A 20,959-nucleotide genomic window follows, 5' to 3' on the forward strand; every position below is an offset into this window, starting at 1 on the left:
TGTGACACCATTTTTCAAGTCCACAGTCTTTTATCTGCAATTCCAAAATCCAAAAAGCTCTGAAAACCAAAAGTTTATTTTATAACGGGTGCCAAAACTTATTGGCAGCAAAATCTGAACAGAACGGACATGAGGCTATTTATAACATTGTTTTACGACAGAAAAGTTGCTGTATTCGCTCATAGGAGGCTGCCTCAGGCTCTATCGGGAGGTGTTACATGTTACAGGTAACATGTATTGTCTTACCTTTCTAAAAATCCACAAATATTTCTGCTTCTGGCCCAACTGGTTTGGATAAAGGCACATGGTGCCGCACTGTCGCCTGATTGCTAGTCTGCATCCCCCACCAGCGGGTGAGGTCTCTGGAGTTAGTCCCGATTCCTTATACCTGCTGGCATCTAATGGGTCTCAACAAATGTTGAACCAAAGGCATAAGCAAATTAGTATTCACTATCAATTTAGCATATTTAACTTTATCGACTTTCTCTGCTCGCTTATTTATTTATTTATTTCGTACAGCACAGAAAGCTTTACTCATCCATATTGCTCCAGAGAAATGCAGGCTCACTTTAATATGCCGTCCTCTCGGGCCCCTGCCAGTTCTCTCAATGCGTTTCAGCTCATCCTACTTCTTTTCCTCCTCAGCTGCTATCCTCCTCTCCTCTTCTGCCTGGGTTTCAGGTAATTGCAGCACTTGGCTCTCTCTGCCTGCCACACTGAGGAGCAGGGAGGAGCAGGGGCCAAGCTTGATGAGCAGAGAGACCTGCACCAGTGGTACCATCTTGTCAGTGCTCTGTTCTTATTTTTTTTTTTTTTTTTTTTTTGCTGTACGCGGGCCTCTCACTGCTGTGGCCTCTCCCGTTGCAGAGCACAGGCTCCGGACACACAGGCTCCGCGGCCATGGCTCGCGGGCCCAGCCGCTCCGCGGCATGTGGGATCTTCCGGGATCGGGGCACGAACCCGTGTCCCCTGCATCGGCAGGCGGACTCTCAACCACTGCGCCACCAGGGAAGCCCTGTTCTTATTTTTTATATGTTACTATTTTGAGAAAGAAGAGTGAGAGCTAACAGTCCTTTTTTTAATCTCCTTTTTTTAAACAGAAAACATAAATATTTGGCCAGATTGAAAAATCCACAACAGAACCAAGAATAATATTATGTTTCCTAGTTTTTAGATTTGTGTTTTCTTACCTAGAATGTCAGTGACTCAAAGGCCACGGGAAACAACTTTCTTTCAAATGTTATATCAATCTTACTAGTTAAAATGTTGAAAAAATGATCATAATGTAGGCAAGGATACAGTGAAATGGACATTCTCAAACAATGCTAGTAGGAGTATGGGTTGTTAGAATCTGTCTAGAAAGCACTTTACAATACAAATCAAGAAGGTTAAAAAGTTTACATCCACCGTAGGATGGAGAATATTTAGCACCTATTATCTAAGAAACATTTGTGTTCTTGAGGCATATCAGTTTTATTTCTTTAGGAGATTTCAGCATATGTGTTACTTTTTCTGCAAGCAGCCAATATTTAGTTTTATAAGGCCTGTTATGTTAATATTTTTATCTGAAAAGTTTTTAAGACTTTGTTTTGTTTAAACATTCTTTTTAAAAGTTACAGCTCCTACTCCATCTTGTCTTAACACATTGTGTAAGTACATGATAGGGTAGTTTAAAAAGCTCTCATATGTAATATGCTTTGTTGGCTTTGGCTAATAATTCTATTACTATATTACAATGCACAGTAATTTTTGAACACCCTATCAAAACAGTGTGGACAATGCATAGTAACCTCCACATTGTATTAAACAAAGTACATATAGAAAAACAGGTATTCTATGTACACTAAATATGAAGGGTTTTAATAAGGGAAGAGCCTTCCACAATCATTGGAAGAGTTGGGAAATTAAAGATCAGGGAAGTTGGTCCAATAATCTCAGTTTGCATTGACAAGGTGGTTGGCTCTGAGAACTTTCTTGGAAGCCTCTGTTTTTCTCAAGAATCTCCAGGAAGCTCCTACAAACTGTATAAGCTTGCAGCACCAAATCAAATAATTCTCCAGCAGCCACCACTAGCCATCTCAATTATCTATGGGATCAAAGAGGGTAATCTGCAAGGAACTCATCCAGAAGCTACTGTGAACTTCATGTCTACTCTCAGCCTATCTGTCATTACCCTGGGAAAGTAGTAGCTTCTGTTCCTCCCCATTCCAATGTCACATAAGTGCCTGTAGCTGGCAGACTCTAACTAGAGCCATCTAGGGAAGGGGATTCTGGGAACAATAGTTCTCACTTTCTCCTCTGAGATTCACAGATCATAAATGGGAAAGTATGATGCCAAATAGATAACAGCCATGTTTGTTTCAGTGTTGATGATAACTGCATGATAATTTTCTTTACTAATTTTTTATGCTATTAGTATTGGTTCAGTCAAATTCACTGTTATTAGTTGAATGAGACCCAGAAATCTCTCAGCAGGCAAGTAAAGCAAAATTGAATTCATGCTTTTTTGTTTGATTTTTTTTCAGAATTCAAGTGTTTTATTACAGTTGGTTAATTTTTTTTTTTTTTCTTTTTGCGGTATGCGGGCCTCTCACTTTTGTGGCCTCTCCCGTTGCGGAGCACAGGCTCCAGACGCGCAGGCCCAGCGGCCATGGCTCACGGGCCCAGCCGCTCCGCGGCATATGGGATCCTCCCAGACCGGGGCACGAACCCGTATCCCCTGCATCGGCAGGCGGACTCTCAACCACTGCGCCACCAGGGAGGCCCTACAGTTGGTTAATTTTTAATCAATATCCAAACTATGCCAATACAGTTCATTTGATTAATATGTCTCTTAGGTAAGGTGAATACATAATTTATTATCTAAACTAGGAAACTTTTAATACTTTAATGGAAAGGGGATTTCCATTAACATTATACTGGGACCACAGGCATAAATCTGGATTGTCAAGGACAAATTGGGATGTCTGGTCACTCTACCTTTTTTTTTTTTTTTTTTTAAGAAGATGTTGGGGGTAGGAGTTTATTGATTAATTTATTTATTTTGCCGTGTTGGGTCTTCGTTTCTGTGCAAGGGCTTTCTCTAGTTGTGGCAAGCAGGGACCACTCTTCATCGCAGTGCGCGGGCCTCTCACTATCGCGGCCTCTCTTGTTGCGGAGCACAGGCTCCAGACGCGCAGGCTCAGTAGTTGTGGCTCACAGGCCTAGTTGTTCCACGGCATGTGGGATCTTCCCAGACCAGGGCTCGAACCCGTGTCCCCTGCATTAGCAGGCAGATTCTCAACCACTGCGCCACCAGGGAAGCCCCCTTTTTGTTTTTTTTTAATTGAGGTATAGTTGATTTACAATATTATGTTAGTTTTAAGTGTACAACATAGTGATTCAAAATTTTTAAAGATTATACTCCATTTAAAGTTATTATAAAATATTGGCTATATTGCCAATACAAGATGTGATTGAATTCATCCTTGATCCACCATGCTGTCTATTAAAAATTATTGCTACTTCCTTCTTCATTTCAAAATGCTGAGGTGCAAGAAGCTGAAGCAGCACATCAAAGATTACCATTAATCTTTTTTTTTTTTTTTTTTGTCTTATATGGCCTTTATTATGTTGAGGTAAGTTCCCTCTATGCCCCCTTTCTGGAGAGTCTTATCATAAACGGGTGTTGAATTTTGTCAAAAGCTTTTTCTGCATCTATTGATACGATCATATGGTTTTTATTCTTCAATTTGTTAATATGGTGTATCACATTGATTTATTTGCATATATGGAAGAATCCTTGCATCACCGGGATAAATCCCACTTGATCATGGTGTATGATCCTTTTAATGTGTTGTTGGATTCTGTTTGCTAGTATTTTGTTGAGGATTTTTGCATTTATATTCATCAGTGATATTGGTCTGTAATTTTCTTTTTTTGTAGTGTCTTTTTCTGGTTTTGGTATCATGGTGATGGTAGCCTCATAAAATGAGTTTGGGAGTGTTCCTTCCTCTACAATTTTTTGGAAGAGTTTGAGAAGGATGGGTATTAGCTATTCTCTAAATGATAGAATTCACCTGTGAAGCCATCTGGTCCTGGACTCTTGCTTGTTGGAAGATTTTAAATCACAGTTTCAATTTCATTACTTGTGATTGGTCTGTTCATATTTTCTATTTCTTCCTGGTTCAATCTTGGAAGGTTATACCTTTCTAAGAATTTGTCCATTTCTTCCAGGTTGTCCATTTTATTGGCATAGAGTTGCTTCTAGTAGTCTCTTAGGATGCTTTGTATTTCTGTGGTGTCTGTTGTAACTTCTCCTTTTTTAATTTCTAATTTTATTTGAATCCTCTCCCTTTTTTCTTGATGAGTCTGGCTAATGGTTTATCAATTTTGTTTATCTTCTCAAAGAACCAGCTTTTAGTTTTATTGATCTTTGCTATTGTTTTCTTTGTTTCTATTTCATTTATATCTGCTCTGATATTTATGATTTCTTTCCTTCTGCTAACTTTGGGTTTTGTTTGTTCTTCTTTCTCTAGTTCATTTAGGTGTAAGGTTAGATTGTTTATTTGAGATTTTTCTTGTTTCTTGAGGTAGGCTTGTATAGCTATAAACTTCCCTCTTAGAACTTCTTTTGTTGCATCCCATAGGTTTTGGATCGTCGTGTTTTCATTGTCATTTGTCTCTAGGTATTTTTTGATTTCCTCTTTGATTTCTTCAGTGATCTCTTGGTTATTTACTAACGTATTGTTTAGTCTCCATGTGTTTGTGTTTTTTATGTTGTTTTCCCTGTAATTCATTTCTAATCTCATAGCGTTTTGGTCAGAAAAGATGCTTGATATGACTTCAATTTCTTTAAATTTACTGAGGATTGATTTGTGACCCAAGATGTGATCTGTCCTAGAGAATGTTCCATGCGCACTTGAGAAGAAAGTGTAATCCACTGTTTTTGGATGGAATGTCCTATAAATATCAATTAAATGTATCTGGTCTATTGTGTCATTTAAAGCTTCTGTTTCCTTATTTATTTTCATTTGGGATGATCTGTCCATTCGTGTAAGTGAGGTGTTAAAGTCCCCCACTATTACTGTGTTACTGTCGATTTCCTCTTTTATAGCTCTTAGCAGTTGCCTTATGTATTGAGGTGCTCCTATGTTGGGTGCATATATATTTATAATTTTTATATCTTCTTCTTGGATTGATCCCTTGATCATTATGTAGTGTCCTTCCTTGTCTCTTATAACATTCTTTATTTTAAAACTTATTTTATCTGATATGAGTATTGCTACTACAGCTTTCTTTTGATTTCCATTTGCGTGGAATATCTTTTTCCATCCCCTCACTTTCAGTCTGAATGTGTCCCTAGGTCTGACGTGGGTCTCTTGTACACAGCATATATATATAGGTCTTGTTTTTGTATCCATTCAGCAAGCCTGTCTATTTTGGTTGGAGCATTTAATCCATTCACATTTAAGGTAATTATCGATATGTATGTTCCTATGACCATTTTCTTAATTGTTTTGGGTTTGTTTTTGTAGGTCCTTTTCTTCTCTTGTGTTTCCCATTTAGAGAAGTTCCTTTAGCATTTGTTGTAGAACTGGTTTGGCAGTGCTGAATTCTCTTAGCTTTAGCTTTTCTGTATAGCTTTTGATTTCTCCATCGAATCTGAATGAGATCCTTGCTGGGTAGAATAATCTTGGTTGTAGGTTCTTCCCTTTCATCACTTTAAGTATATCATGCCACTCCCTTCTGGCTTGTAGAGCTTCTGCTGAGAAATCAGCTGTTAACCTTATGGGAGTTCCCTTGTATGTTATTTGTCATTTTTCCCTTGCTTCTTTCAATAATTTTTCTTTGTCTTTAATTTTTGCCAATTTGATTACTATGTATCTCGGCATGTTTCTCCTTGGGTTTATCCTGTATGGGACTCTCTGCACTTCCTGGACTTGGGTGGCTATTTCCTTTCCCATGTTAGGGAAGTTTTCGACTATAATCTCTTCAAATATTTTCTCGGGTCCTTTCTCTCTCTCTTCTCCTTCTGGGACCCCTATAATGTGAATGTTGTTACATTTAATGTTTTCCCAGTGTTCTCTTAGGCTGTCTTTATTTCTTTTCTTTCTTTTATCTTTATTCTGTTCCACAGCAGTGAATTCCACCATTCTGTCTTCCAGGTCACTTATCCGTTCTTCTGCCTCAGTTATTCTGCTATTGATTCCTTCTAGTGTAGTTTTCATTTCAGTTATTATATTGTTCACCTCTGTTTGTTTGTTCTTTAATTCTTCTAGGTCTTTGTCAAACGTTTCTTGCAACTTCTCGATCTTTGCCTCCATTCTTTTTCCGAGGTCCTGGATCATCTTTACTATCATTATTCTGAATTCTTTTTCTGGAAGGTTGCCTATCTCCACTTCATTTAGTTGTTTTTCTGGGGTTTTATCTTGTTACTTCATCTGGTACATAGCCCTCTGCCTTTTCATCTTGTCTATCTTTCTGTGAATGTGGTTTTTGTTCCACAGACTGCAGGACTGTAGTTCTTCTTGCTTCTGCTGTCTGCCGTCTACATTAATCTTTTTGTGTAAGGCAGAACACAAATAAGAAAACAAGGTTTTCATTGATATATTGTCTAGAAGGGATTTTTTACCCAGGATTTGTAGTTAGAAAAGAATCTCTAATATTCTTCATTGTCAACTATAGAAAAGACAATTTGGGGGCAAGATTTTAATTTAAATTTGCAACCTCCATGTACTCAATCTCAAATTAGTAATATTCTTTAAAACTTTTTAAATGTATTTTGAATACTTGATGTTTTTCTAATTCTTTCAACTTTTCTTTATACATGCTTTATTTTGGCTTAAAGATAACAGGTATATTGTACATGAGTTTGTAGCTTTTTCTATATTTTGAGGAAGTTTTTTTATATAAATTTATTTATTTATTTATTTATTTATTTTTGGCTGCATTGGGTCTTTATTGCTACACGCGGGTTTTCTCTACTTGCGGTGGGCTTTCTTCCACTGTGCCACCAGGGAAGTCCCTTGAGGAAATTTTGAGGGACTAAAATTCTGCTTTATCAAAGAAACTCCCAAGATATGAATAATACGAAAGAGGGCCTTTTCAGAAAACACTCAAATTGAATAAAATAACAAAAATTTTATTAGAGTTAGAATGTCAGTACACAAACACTATTAAAAAGATTAGAATTATGATATAATATAACATCTATGATTCTGCCTTGCATTTTAATTTGTAATTTTTAAGTATTTGTTGGCTCAAATAAGATACAATATTCTTCTTTGTTGCATCTAAGTCACTCTCTCCTGGTATTCAATTTATTGAACATGTTGTCATTTTATTTCATCTGATAAATTTTATCTTATGTCAATTTAAAAACTTAACTAGTTTTTGGGCTTCCCTGGTGGTGCAGTGGTTGAGAATCTGCCTGGCAATGCAGGGGACACTGGAAGATTCCACATGCCATGGAGCAACTAAGCCTGTGCACCACAACTACTGAGCACTTGTGCCACAACTACTGAAGCCTGCATGCCTAGAGTCCATGCTCTGCAACAAGAGAAGCCACGACAATGAGAGGCCTGCACACTGCAACGAAGAGTAGCCCCTGCGCACTGCAGCTGGAGAGAGCTGGCACACAGCAATGAAGACCCAACACAGCCCCCACCTCCAAATAATTAATTAATTAATTAAAATAAATAAATACTTAACTATTTGTATCTATTTACAAGTTATTAATAATTGTGTATAAAAATAACAGTTTTGGGCTTCCCTGGTGGCACAGTGGTTGAGAGTCCACCTGCCGAAGCAGGGGACATGGGTTCATGCCCCGGTCCGGGAAGATCCCACGTGCCACGGAGCGGCTGGGCCCGTGAGCCATGGCTGCTGAGCCTGCGTGTCCGGAGCCTGTGCTCCGCAACAGGAGAGGCCACAACAGTGAGAGGCCCGCGTACTGCAAAAATAAAAAATAAAAAAAATAACAGTTTTCACAATCATCAGTAATTATTCCAGCATTTTACTCCTGAAATGATAAATATCCATTTATATTTCAAATGACATTGAAGTAGACATTAATGAGCAAGGCAGTCCAGGAAAATTAATGTAGCAGGACTGAATAGAATGGACTAAGGAAATAGGCTTAATGCAGAGATATATTGGCTACAACTCTATTACCATTATTTAAACAGGAGTTAATGAGTTCCTCAACTAAGAAAGAGACCAAAGAAACAGAAAGATGGGATAATTGCAAGATGTAAGGGGTGGGGGGGGGTGCGGAGAATTGACAGGTTTTGGTAACTGGCTGAATGTAAGAAACAAGAGAGATTATCCAAGATTATGCTTAGACATTGTAGATAGAAGATAATATGGGTGTGAGAAGAAGATGCTACGATGGTATTACAGAGTACAGAGAAGGCCAAGGACAGCCTTTTGAGGAATACCTACCCTTGAAGAGTCTGTAGGAAGGAGCGAGCAGAGAAAGCTAGAGGAGAAGAAAAGGAACAGTCTCACAAAGCCATAAGAAAGAGTTTAAGGAGATGGTGGTAACAGTATTCAGTGTTGCAGAAATAGCTCTGGATTTTGTGACTAGGAAGTGTTTTATGAACTTTAAAATCATAGGGTTCTGGGACTTCCCTGGTGGTCCAGTGGTTAAGACTTTGCCTTCCAATGCAGGGGGTGTGGGTTCGATCCCTGGTCAAGGAGCTAAGATCCTACATGCCTTGGGGCCAAAAAACCAAAACATAAAGCAGAAGCAATATTGTAACAAATTCAATAAATGCTTTAAAAATGGTCCACATCAAGAAAAAAAAAAAAGGAATGAATGAGGGATAAGGAAATGTGACAGTATTTTTTCAAAAAGAATATCTAATCAAGCCATTTAAAGACATGGAAGTATCTTAAATACATATTACTAAGTAAGAGAAGCCAATTTGAAAAGGCTGCATATTGTATGATTCCAACTATATGACATTCTGGAGAAGGCAAAATTATGGAGACAGTAAAAAGATCACCTGTTTCCAAGGGTTAGAAGGGTTGGCAGAGACGTATAGGTGGAGCACAGAGGATTTTTAGGACAATGTATGATATTTTAATGGTGAATACATGTCATTATACATTTGCCCAAACCCATAGAATGTACAACTCCAAGAGTGATTGTAATGTAAACTATGGATTTGGGTCATAATGGTGTGTCAGTGTAGGCTTGTCCATTGTAACAAATGTACCACTGTGATGTGGGGTGTTGACGGGGGAGAGTTCTGTGTATATGTGGGGGCAGGGGGTATATGGGAATGCTCTGTATTTTTCACTCAATTTTCCTGTGAACCTAAAACTGCTCTAAAAATAAAGTCTAATTTTTAAAATGAATATATAACCATTTTTCATTAATATAAACTTCTGGATTCTATTCATGTATATATCACTCTTATTGTACCATTTTATAGCTCTTACAAATTTCAACAAAATATACCAACTTATTTTTGTGCCCAATGAAGTAAAGAGAGTATGGTGGTGCTATTCAGTTAAATATATTATAGAGGGACTTCCCTGATGGTGTAGTGGTTAGGAATCCGCCTGCCAATGCAGGGTACGTGGGTTCGAGCCCTGGTCCGGGAAGATCCCACATGCCACGGAGCAATTAAGCCCGTGTGCCACAACTACTGAGCCTGTGCTCTAGGGCCCACAAGCCACAACTACTGAGCCCACATGCCACAACTACAGAAGGCCGCACACCTACAGCCTGTGCTCTGCAACAAGAGAAGCCACCACTATGAGAAGCCAGTGCACCGCAAAGAAGAGTAACCCCCTCTCTCCGCAACTAGAGAAAGCCCGTGCACAGCAACGAAGACCCAGTGCAGCCAAAAATAAAATTAATTAATTAAAAAAATATATATATATATACGATAGATATATATTTAGAAGTAGTTACATTTCAGAGTGACAGGATGGTGCTGAATTTTATACTAAGTACTATAGATAAATAAATAAGTATTAGATCTGTCTTTAGATGCTTATTACATGTTCCAGTTATTTTATTGCTGTGTTAACAAACCACCCCAAAACTTGGTAGGTTAAAACAACAATTTATTATTATGTTTCACTTTTTTGGTTGTTAACAGACAGAGCTGGGCACTTCTCAGTTGGGGTCCTTCAAACAGTTGCAGTCAGTTGACAGCTGAGGTTGGAGTCCTGTGAAAGCTTCTTTACTCACATCTCGTTGCTTGGCTGAGATATCTGCAACAGCTGGGGCTGGTGGGGCATTTCTTTCTTTTCTCCACATGGCCACTCTACAAGTCTGGCTTGGGCTTCAACCACATGATGACTTAAGGAGCAAGCATTCCAAGAGACCAAAGCAGAAGCTTCAAATCCTGGGAACTAGTGTGGGAAGTCATGCGGCATCACTTTCACTATATTTTATTAGGCAAAACTGTTACAAACCAGCCCAGATTCAAGGGAGTAGATATAGGGAAGGAAGAAATTGAAGGTACAGCAATTTACTTGGGGGATATTTATAAATAAACACACACATATATGGAGATAAACATATCCCTATGAAAAAATTTAAGAATAATTATAATGAATGTTCAAGTATAAAATAATATGCAAATATAAGACCTTAGTAATTAAGGTGGGAAATAAGATTAACTCCTAGAGGTCTATTCAAAGACATTGCATTTTTCTTTAGCAAGGTTTCTCAAGAGATTGAGGACCTAATGCCTGCAATGACCTTTGAGATACCTAATCAAGCAAGTGATGCCAAACTATCTGGCGCCAGATAATTAATCCAGAACACCTCTGAACTTCTCACATAGTTCAAGATCTAAGTTCTAGAATATTTTTGGCCAAGGTATCCTCTATCTTATATTCTCATGGCTGCCTCTGTTTTTCTCAGTCTCTCTCCTTGTCCTTCGGCCCCTAAAGTCCACTGTTCTCTACATTTCCAGCAGCAAAATGGCAAATCTACTATTTAGTTCTGATTCTGTAGTTAATTATCATTTGAAGAAGCTTGAAACCTTTTAACACTTAGCGGCCAGGAAAGATCTTATTTTCTTTTATTCCCTTTATTTAGTTAATTTCCTTTTCTTGTCTTTTTCTTCTTTCATTCAATTTTGGTAAGACATCTTATGTCTTTTATAATGTACTTTCCTGACATTTATAAACGAAGTTCAATGTAAGTTGTTACTTTAATTTGATAAAACATATAATCTCTATGTTTGAAAATATTTGAATGTCTCAGAAACTTTGTCTCTGCTGCATACACAGGCAGAATGGAATGATATTTTAAGATTTCCTGCAACTAGAAAGGTATGGAAAGTTTGACTGATTTATATTGTGTTCTGACTTCCTGAGGCAGTTTTCCTAATACTATTCCATTTAACTCATACCCTAAAACAAAGCTTGTTGTTTTTTTTTCTTTTTTATAATCAAAATTCAATCTAGAACTGTGTGTTTCAGTTTTGTTCTTTGTCTCTTAAGCTTAATTTCTATGGAGTTTTACAGTAGTAGCAATTTTATTTTATAAAACTTCTGTTGGGATGATTTTGAAAGCATTTAAGAAAAAGAAATCCTAGTTTAATTTTCAAAATTACTTTTAAAAATAAATAACGACTATTTAACATATATTTGTTGTTCTATAATTGCTTTTATTTCGTTACCACAAAATTTAAAATTTTATCTATTCTCTAATTACTTTGTGTGTGAGAGTCACATCTTTTGCAATAACAGTGTTTGTTCTTTGGGGCAGGAATCATGTTTTATGGTTCTTTTATATCCCTAAATCCTGTACTGGGGTGTTAAACATAACATTTGTAGAGGTTTCCTTGATAAATCAGTGTTTGTTATATTCTTTCAGTTTAATTCTTATAACTGAGTCTTACTTGCTCTCCTTAACCACATGCTATAGAAACATTATAGACTTTCCTGTGGCTTAGTTTAGTCTTAAATAGCATTATTGGTTATTTGTACATAGGTCTTTCTGATGTAAATCTTTCCCCTAAGAATTAAAACAGAGAAGGGATCATTTAATCTTTCTGAAAAGATCTCTCTCTGTCATTTGTTTCTTCATGGCTCTTTATTCGTGTAGTATGGAGTTTCTGGCTCTGGAACCAGACTACTTGGGTTCAAATCCTAGTTGTACCACTAACTAACTCTGTATTCATAGGGAGCTTTTCTGTGTCTCAGTTTCCTCAATTTCAAAAGGGGCTCACAATAGTAATAACCACTTAATAGGGTTGTTGTGAGGATTAAATGAGCTTGCTCATAAAAACAATAGGACAATTCTTAGAACATGGTAATTAAGCAATAAATGTTAGCTATTGTTTTTGTTGCATTGTTTATTTAGATTTAATAGCTTTCATTCTTTGCTAATAGTATCTTCTTAATGATTTTACTAAATGCCTATTGAAGCAATCACATTTTGAAAATTATGTAAGCAGCAAGCTTTCATCAATAAGCTTGTTTCTAAGCTGCTTTCTGGGGATAAAAAAGGAGGAGGGGGCAGGAAAATTTCATTTTTCCATACCAGCATTTAATCCTTCCACCCTTCTTCAGTAAAGACTTAAAACCATGTGTTAGAGATACTGCTATGGACTAAATGTTTGTATTCCATTTATATGTGGAAGCCTAATCCTCATTGTGATGGTATTTAGAAGTAAGGCCTTTGGGAGGTAATTAGGATATAAGGGTGGAGCTCTCCTGAATGGGGTTAGTGACTTCATAAGAAGAGACATGGGAGAGATGATCTCTCTCTATCATGTGAGGATACAGCATGAAGGCATCCATCTGCAAACCAGGAAAATGGCTCTCGCTAGGAACTGAATCAGCCTGCACCTGGATCTTGGACATCTCGGCTTCCAGAACAGCGAGAAATAAATTTCTGTTGTTTAAGCCATCCAGTCAATGGTATTTTTGTTATAGCAGCCCAAACTGACTAGGACAGATACCAATTTGAATAAACACACAGCCTACAGCTTTGAAGATCTCACAGTGGGAGAGTCAAAAACACAAGATCTCTGTCCAATGGATTACAAGGTGATGTGGAATGTGTTGTTATATACATGTGCTCTATAGGATAGAGCAATTTAGCAGCCTGGAAAAGTCAAGGAAACCTCTGAGCAATTGACTTTTGCATGAGTTGAGTGTTAAAGATTGAATGGGAACTTACTAGGCAAGAAAGTAGATAGGTCATTCCAGATAGAAGTAAGCACATGCAAAGGCATAGAGTCATGGAATGTCCTGGAAGTCTGAAGAATTGTGAGAAGTCCAGACCTGCTGGAGCTTACAATACACCATAGGAGGGGAGGTAAAGGAAGTTTAAAAAGCAGAGACATATTGCATTTGCAATAACAGTGTTTGTTCTTTGGGGCAGGAATCATGTTTTATGGTTCTTTTATATCCCTAAATCCTGTACTGCAGTGTTAAACATAACGTTTGTAGAGGCTTCTTTGATAAATCAGTTTGTTATATTCTTTCAGTTTAATTCTTATAACTGAGTCTTACTTGCTCTCCTTAACCACATGCTATAGAAACATTATAGACTTTCCTGTGGCTTAGTTTAGTCTTAAATAGCATTATTGGTTATTTGTACATAGGTCTTTCCGATTTAAATCTTTCCCCTAAGAATTAAAACAGAGAAGGGATCATTTAATCTTTCTGAAAAGATCTCTCTCTGTTGGATTTCTTTTTCTTTGTACGTCAGATCAAAGAGTTTATATTCTATTCTGTAAGTGAGAGCCAGTAGTAAAAATGTTTTTCCAGTAACGATTTTTTTTTAAGAAAAAGATGATATGACCAGGAAGTGAGTGAGATAGCTAGTGTCAGAAAGAAGGAAGTTTAAATGCCAGCTCTGGTACTGTAACAGCCATGTTTCCTAGAATCAATTATTTAATCTCCCTTAATTTCCTCACTTAGAAATACTAAGTTAATACAACTCTGCTGTGTGTTGTATTAGAGATAATGTGTTTTAAATGCTTGACATTGTACTTGGCATATAGTTATCTTGAAAAGGTTCCTCTCTCCTCTCTATGCAAAAAGTAATCTCTGAGGGCAGTGAGGAAGAGAGACTGCAACAGATAGATAGGAGTATTGGGAGCAGTGAGGGGGCCAATGCAATTGACCTAGAGGATATAACCTTTAGCACAGAATTGGGAGTGGTGAAGCAAGGTGAGATTTCAAAAATCTTTCTCGGGGCTTCCCTGGTGGCACAGTGGTTAAGAATCCGCCTGCCAATGCAGGGGACACGTGTTCAAGCCCTGGTCTGGGAAGATCTCACATGCCGCGGAGCAACTAAGCCCATGTGCCACAACTACTGAGCCCATGTACCACAACTACTGAAGCCTGTGCGCCTAGAGGCAGTGCTCCGCAGCAAGAGAAGCCACCACAATGAGAAGCCCGCACACAGCAATGAAGAGTAGCCCCCGCTCACCGCAACTAGAGAGAGCCCATGTGCAGCAACGAAGACCCAACGCAACCAAAAATTAAAAAAAAAAAAAAAAATCTTTCTCTTCTGAGGTAAATATTTTTTGACTGTTGGAATCAGTGAGGGAGAGAAACTGACAAATGAGACTTTAATTTAGGAAGCCTGAAACATCTTCCATATTTTAAGCACCATTCTAGGTGCTGTGGATGAATAAAACATATTTTCTTCCTTGAGGTTTTCAAAATCTATCAGGGAGACAGATACTTGTATGAATAGACACAATATAAAGATTTATATCCTAGGTGAGGTTTTTGTAACAGCATCACCTTTTATATATTTTCCAGGTGGGAGGAATAATTTATTATGGACACTTTACTGAACTATTGTTAAATTATGCAAGCACTGTCAGATTTCAGAATTTATTCTTTTTAATTGTAGTAACCATGTATTCTCAGCACTACATTTCCCAGATCAGTCTTTTATCCCTTATGTATGATATAATTTTTTAAACTTATTTTTAAAGTTCAGAATATAATTAAAGGCATCTCATTAAGATTTAAGATAAGCCCTTTGAGTCCTTGTGTGCAAGGTCTTGTTATCACAAATTTCAGCACATACCAATTCTTTAAATTACATAAGATTGTCAAGAAATGTAAAGAACTGTTAAGAATAATGAAAAAAGGGCCTCCCTGGTGGCGCAGTGGTTGAGAGTCTGCCTGTCAATGCAGGGGACACGGGTTCGAGCCTTGGTCTGGGAAGATCCCACATGCCGCGGAGCAACTAGGTCTGTGAGCGACAACTACTGAGCCTGCGAGTCTGGAGCCTGTGCTCCGCAACAAGAGAGGCCGCGATAGTGAGAGGCCCGCGCACCGCAATGAAGAGTGGCCCCTGCTTGCCGCAACTAGAGAAAGCCTTTGCACAGAAACAAAGACCCAACACAGACAAAAATAAATAAATAAAAAAATAAAAATAAAGGAATTCCCTTAAAAAAAAAAGAATGAAAAAAAAAAGTTAAAGTACAGTGACACATAAAGAAATGAGACATTTCCAGAAAATCAGTTCGTTCTTTTCACTATTAATTTTCTTCCTTCTAGACTGACTAATAAATAGGATTTCCAGTCAGTTGTACCTTTTAAAACTTTCTGTAGGGTGTTGTTTATTTCACTGTGGCATATGTATCCTGAGCAGAACTCTTACTATTAACCCTTTTGAGGTTGCCAGTGGTTTCAGTTTCTTATGTTCTTTCGCCTGGCACCCAGAAAAGTACATCACTTTCTCTAAATTTGTCATCTTTTCTACTATGTTATTGACCCATCTTAATATATTATGTTCTCTTAATATTTATAGTCAGAATTAAATAAAGAATTCACATTTGGATCTTATTTTAGTACTCGTCAAAACTTCTATTCCTGTTGGAGAGTTTTTAAAGCATGTAATGAAGGAGTTAGAAGAAGAGAGAGATCAGACAACTCATAGCATCTGGGTGAAGTGTTTCAATTAGGAAGAATAGGGGACCAAGAACACACAGTAAAAGGAGACAGAGGAAGTGGAGGGCCCAGAAATAAGAGTCATAAAGGCATAGAAGTGGGGTGGTAAATGTATGTATTTCTTTAAGAAGATGAAAGAATTTGAAAATGCATGCCAGTGGAAGGATGGAGGAACTAAGTGACTGGCAGTCAATTGCCACGGTAGCCCATAGAGAAAACAGGGTGGGACAATTACTGTTTTCTCAAAGGAAAAATTTAACCTCTGAAGGCTCAGATAAGGTTTCTGGTATAAAAGAAAATAGTCTATAAAGATGGCTGCTGGTTATAGTTAAATTAAAGAGAAAGTATTTGATTTCTATCTTATTAAATTCTGTGTTTTTGAGCATATCACAGATTACCTAAACCCCTTCATCATTTGTATCTTTCTGAAGAGATCTGATGTTTTTCTTCTAATTAAAACAAATTCAACAAACATTTATTGAGCGTCTGAACATGCCAGATACAAAAGATGAAGAAGATCTGCCTTCTAGAAGCTTAGTCTAATGAGGAGGAGCAATGCAGGGGGATTAAAACAAATGTCCAGGTGTGTAAATGGTTTTAGGGTAAAAATGCAGGAGCAGCATGGAAGAAGTCAGACAAGGCTTTGTGCAGGAGGTGTTTCTGGAGCTGATGAGTCAATTCATACTCAAGTAGAAATCTCCTAAGGTAGGAAAAGGAATTTCAGACAAGGCAAAAGTATGTTTCTCACCACTGCCCCCCCTCCCCACCCCCTCACTACTTGTAAACTACGCTGAGTCATAAATTCCTAGGCTGTGTGAGAAGACAGGAACAGGACTTACTTAAAACCTCGGAAGACCCTAAGTAATGAGAAGATAATGCTGTTCTCCATCTTCTATATATAAAAAACAAAATAAAAACCAATTCTAAACTGTAAGATAAATGTAGGGAAATCCAACAAATTTCTAATTTTTCTAGGATTATTATTTTGGTGCACGTTTAATGGCAAGTATAAAAAAATATTTTCCTAATACTTTTGTCTTTTTTAAGGTATGTTAAGAACTTACAGCTGAAAGCCAAATAATAATCATAATTATAGCTAACTTTTACTGATGCCATACTGTATTCTAGGAGCTTTGATAAACCCTCTATGTAGACTATTTCATTGAACCCTCCCAACAGCCATTTGGGGAATATACTATTATTGCTGCTATTATTATTATTATTGATAAATAAATTGAGGCTTAGAGAGTTTACTTAACTTATCACACAGCTAGGGTGTGGTCAAGCTAGGACTGAAGGACTGGGCAGTCTGACTATAGAGCCTAAATGAAGTCTGCCTTGACATCATGAGGCAACAAGTCTTAGTATATGTCAAAACAGATGTGTTGGTGAGGACCTTTGCACTCTGAAGTGGTCTTTAAACCTTGGACTCATTCATTTATTCAGTCAACATTTACTGAGTACCTACTATGTGCCAAAACTGTGGTAGGCATTGAGGATCAGAGGTGAATACTATAGAAGTTACCTCTGCCCTCATGGAGTTACCACTGTAAAGAAGAAAACAAAAATAAGTGACTTGGGACTTCCCTGGTGGCGCAGTCATTAAGAATCTGCCTGCCAATGCATGGGACAGGGGTTCAAGCCCTGGTCCGGGAAGATCCCACATGCTGGGGAGCAACGAAGCCAGTGCACCACAACTACTGAGCCTGAGCTCTAGAGCCCGCGAGCCACAACTACTGAGTCCACGTGCCAAAACTAAGGGTAGCCCCAACTCTCCACAACTAGAGAAAGCCCATGCGCAGCAACAAAGGCCCAACCCAGCCATAAATAAATAAATAAATAAATAAATAAATAAATAAATAAGTGACTAATCACAATTAAGTATGGTAAAGATTATGAAAAGGATGGTACTAAAGAAATATGGGAAGTTTGACGGAAGCCAACCATGTTTGGGAATTTGGGAATCCCTCTCCAAAGAACTAAGAATTACACTGAGATCTGAGCAGAAATTACCTAGGTGAACTAGAGGAGAAGAGCTTCACGTGACGTGGACATACAAATGCCTCGCCCAGATCCCCCTTTAAGGAAAGACTTGATTCCCCAGGCTCTGGCAGTTCTGGCAACCTCTTAAGGCACTGCCTCAACTGCAGAGAGCCCCTTTGCCCAAGGTCACATCCTCCCTGTATGTGCAGGCCGACTCTGATGGGCCATTTCTGTTTCATAGCTACCCGCGCAGTTGGCTGAGGCTGTCAGGTTTGCATCACAGCCTGATTTCGCCTTCTTCCCAATCCTGCTCCCGCCCCCTCCCTACCATGGGTGTTGATCTCAAGAACACTCCCTAATAAACATCCTGAACACTAAACCCTGCCTGAGTCTGCTTCCTGGAGCACCCAAACTGCCTGACAACATGAAAAGCTTTGACGAATTAAGGCATTCAGAATGGCTGTAGTTTGAGAGAGACAGAGAGATGAGCCGAAGCTGAAAATGTAGATAAGGGTCAGATCCTGAGCTCCTGGTAAAACATGCTAAGTATTTTTCCTAAAGGCAGTAGCTAATAAGAAGCCATAATAGGATATTAAGCAGGAATGACATGATTAAATTTATAGTTTTGAAATATGCAATGGATGGCAGGGGTGCTTTGAATACCAAATTCATATCTTTAAAAAAACCTTTTTTCTTCTTTCAGATATTAATGGTAAAATAAAGGTACCAAACTGTCTTTCCTATCCTTGAATCATTGTTTTTCATTCCTCTTTCCTTTATCAGTAAAAGCTACTAAATCTGCTCCATGTTTCATGCAGTTACAATCCTATGAGATATTATCTGATATTAGCTTCTTGAGAGACCATAGGAAATAGTATTATGTGAGGGCTTGGATAGTTATTTGTTCTGTGGTGATGAAAGAAAACTTCAGGGCTGCTGGAAAAGCTTGAAGTGATAAGTCATTAGAAACGTGACCTCCAGATACAGCAAGAAAGACCTGTCCTCCTGCCAGTCATATGCCTGGATTCTCTTTCTTCTTTTGAATTTTCACCTTAATCCTTAGATTTGTGTAATATATAGTAGTTATATGATCACAGTTCATGTAGAGAGGAATAACTTGACAGTCAAGAATGGATTTTTTAAAAAAGCTTTATTCAGGTATAATTGACATAAAATAAGCTGCATAGATTTGAAGTATGCAATTCTGATAAGTTTTAACCTATGTATACATTTGTGAAACCATCATCACAATCAAGGTAACAAATATTTCCAGCACCCCAAAACTTTCTTTGTGTCCCTTGGTAATCCCTGCCTCTGATCCTTCCCTGCCCTCTCTCCCAGGCTACCACTGATCCACTTTCTGTCACTAGAGATTACTTGACATTGTCTAGAATTGTATACAAATGTAATCATATGGCATATACTCTTTTTTGTCTGACTTCTTTCACTCAGCATAATTATTTGGGAAACTAGATGTAAAACGTTCAATCATATTTTGTATGTAATCAAACTTGTTACACATAAAAAACCTTGTATTTATTTACATGAAACCATATGAATTGTAAATATTAGCAGTGAAAGTGATGCTCAACTTTTAAGTATAATTGTTCACTGTGCCTCAGACTAAAACTTTGCTAATAAACAAAGCCATTTTCCTTTGAAGTTATGAACAAAAAGCAAGTGATCTGTGAAGTTCACCAGCAAGCCTATATTTAAGGGAATATAAATGAGACATTTGGTAGAAGACTCTCCTCTCACCAAAACTGGTGGCCAAATAATCTGGAAAACGAAGCTGAAGAGCGGCTGTTCTGAAATGCTGAACAAGAAGACGAGAGAGGATCTGCTGAATTCCTCTAACATGCTTGGTTAGACTGGAGGCTGCCCCCCTCAACACACACGCCCATATGTGTATACACACACTCATTTACATTAGTTCAGCAATTGCTCCACGTTACCACTTAGTTTTCTTTATATATCTAAAAAGGATTAAAATTAAAAATAGTTTAAAAATATCATTATATGCCAACCTCAGAACTATTTAATGGTGCATATAAAATTGCAAACCCAAGAATGTCACAAAATCACATCTTTTAACTTTCTAAAAAAGACTGTTTCACATACAGCACCATGGTATACACATAGGAGGCACTCAGTGTATATTTTTCAAGTGAATGACACAAAGCACTCTCCTCTGTGATTGTGTCTTCTCTGGTGTCATGTCACCTCACTTTGGTACACCTGACAAGCCAATGTTTTCACTTCCTTCAAGGTAACATATGCTTAATATGATTGTAATTTTTGTAAAGTTCATTAATATCTTTTTCTTTTTTAATGTGTATGCGCCTTTATATTTTAAACATTTTCTTTGGTTCTACATAGCCTAGATCTTTTTAATTATTTCAGAGAAGGGATGGGTGACTATTTTCCATTTCTTAGTTTCTGGCTTATTATTTTGCATGTTTAACTATCATACCCTAGGGGAGAACTGTTTTTATTTCACAGTCCCATAGAGCTTAGTACCATATACCTCATAATATAAATCACAGTGGATTAAACCTGATCCATACTATCTTCCTGTGAAGTATGATATGATGTATAAATGTTGCCACTGTGCCTCCACTAACCATAAGCCATCTTTTTCTTTCTTTCTTTCTTTCTTTCTTTCTTTCTTTCTTCATTGGGTCTTCATTGCTGTGCATGGGCTTTCTCTAGTTGCAGAGAGCAGGGGCTTCTCTTCTTTGCGGTGCGTGGGCTTCTCATTGCGGTGGCTTCTCTTGTTGCAGAGCATAGGCTCTACGCATGCAGGCTTCAGTGGTTTTGGCACACATGCTCAGTAGTTGTGGCTTGCGGGCTTAGTTGCTCCAAGGCAGATGGGATCTTCCTGGAGCAGGGCTCGAACCAGTGTCCCCTGCATTGGCAGGCGGATTCTTAACCACTGCACCAGCAGGGAAGTCCCCATTGTTTTCTTTTGTACGTCTTAACTCCTACACATCACAAGAATGGAATCCTGTTATCTTGGGCTGGCTGGGGATATTGTGGCAGCTGGGAGTTTTGTCTGTGTTACAGCACAAGTTGTCTTTTTCTTGTCAAATGT

Source organism: Mesoplodon mirus (assembly GCF_964341445.2).
Source record: "Mesoplodon mirus genome assembly, chromosome: 3".
In the NCBI taxonomy this organism is placed as follows: Eukaryota; Metazoa; Chordata; class Mammalia; order Artiodactyla; family Ziphiidae; genus Mesoplodon; species Mesoplodon mirus.